Raw genomic sequence first — 1700 nt, forward strand, 5'->3', positions numbered from 1 at the left:
CACTAGTAATTGTTGAGCATCTTCCAGCATTGTTCTTTTAACCCTTCTTGTCCCTTTAGTAGTGATCACAGACTAGCCAGGCTGATACACATGAAATGATCCAAACCAAGTTATCCAATTAACTATTAAAATATTGCTTCTGTACAAAGACATTACTTTCCAAAACAAACGTATACATTTTTTAATTCAATTAAATAAACTACTGGTATTCGACAGTGGTGCCAACCTGTGGAGGTGGTGCTGCAAGGTGGTGCGAGTCAGGTTGTTGCCAAGGATGGTCAGATACGCACTGAGGTCAGTCCACTGGACCAGCTCCCCTTGAGGACCCCCCTCTCTCTACCATGGCTTCAAAACACTGGCCAGCAGTCCCAGTCAAGGCACCGGGATAAAGCAGCACCTAGCAGTTGGAGATTTTAAAAGTCCAAAATCAATCTTTTTAGGATGTAGCCAGTTAAATACAGCAGGTCTATAGAGGAGTGGATTGCCATTCCTGAACTGTTTTCAAGATTCTGTACACTATGATAGAAAGTTCTAAAAAGTACAATATATTAAACTATATTCTTTAAGGTTCTGAGAAATAAATATGGAGAGACCTTGAACATTTTAATACTAAAATATTAGAGTTTAGTATTTACATAGTATCACCCAAAAACAACAAAAAAACACCTAAACAGCCATCATGTTTATAAAAATGTGTTTTTGTGAATATGCCATTTTAGCCAGTGCCCTGAAAATCCAGAAAATAAACTAAATGACACTTGGCAGAGTTTACCTGCTGGTTATGAATCTTATTGCAGGACTGCTGTTGTTGCTGATGACCTCATACAGTGGCCTCGGAGCTGTACATATCTCAGCCTGTGTACAATCATAGTATGAAACACAGTGTTAGTATGTAAACCTGATAGAAATAATTTTGTTAGAGATATGATCATATATCAATCATTATAAAAAGTAGCTTCTTTTCATGATTGTTAATTTAATTATTTTGGCTCCATACAACAGTAATACACAAAAATATAGACCTGTTGTAAAGATACCTTCTCTGTATTGGACTGTTCTGGTGCCATGGCGGTACAGAGGGGCTCCTTCCAAGAGGATGGGGACAAAAGTCTTCTATCTGGCTGAGGCAATATGGGGCAGGTGGTGCCATCCACTCCATAAAAGGCATAGCAGGGGTCTGACTGCCAGTGGGCCCGCAGAAACTGACAGACACATGTTAAATATAATGGTATGGCAAAACAAGGGTGCACGCTTGTACAGTATGTATAGTCATTCATCATGCAAATTAGTTTACCTAGTCTAGAATATAAACTATGGTTCCCAGGTCCAAAACTGTAAATTGTAATTTACATTCAAATTTGAACTTGATCAGAAAATTACTTTTTTAATTTTTTTTGTTTGTGTCCTTCAAATTCATTTAATAACACAATAAAGGGAATAGTTTGACATTTGGGGGGGGGATATGCTTATTCACCAGTTAGTTGAGAAGACATATACCACTCTCATGTCTGTGCGTTAATTGTATTGGAGCCAGCAGGTGGTTAGCTTAGCTTAGTTTAGCATAAAGACTAGAAACTGGGGAAGACATTTTACCTAGCTCTGGCCAAAGGTAATCTCCGTACCAGCACCACTAAGACTGACAAATTTAGCTAACATGTTGTATCTCATTTGTTTAATCCATACAACAAAAAAGACAACTT

The 1700-nt window shown here is 38.0% G+C and overlaps 1 long non-coding RNA gene across 1 annotated transcript; it reads right to left on the minus strand.

Moving 5' to 3' along the window:
- Positions 1 to 232: 232 nt before the first annotated feature.
- Positions 233 to 1435, minus strand: LOC137178733 (uncharacterized). Its single transcript, XR_010927186.1, has 3 exons — positions 1038 to 1435; positions 773 to 855; positions 233 to 397 (listed from the first exon to the last, which is right to left on the minus strand). It is a non-coding gene; the product is annotated as an uncharacterized lncRNA (long non-coding RNA).
- Positions 1436 to 1700: the final 265 nt, after the last annotated feature.

The sequence above is a fragment of the Thunnus thynnus genome (genome assembly GCF_963924715.1).
Source record: "Thunnus thynnus chromosome 2 unlocalized genomic scaffold, fThuThy2.1 SUPER_2_unloc_1, whole genome shotgun sequence".
Taxonomy (NCBI): Eukaryota; Metazoa; Chordata; class Actinopteri; order Scombriformes; family Scombridae; genus Thunnus; species Thunnus thynnus.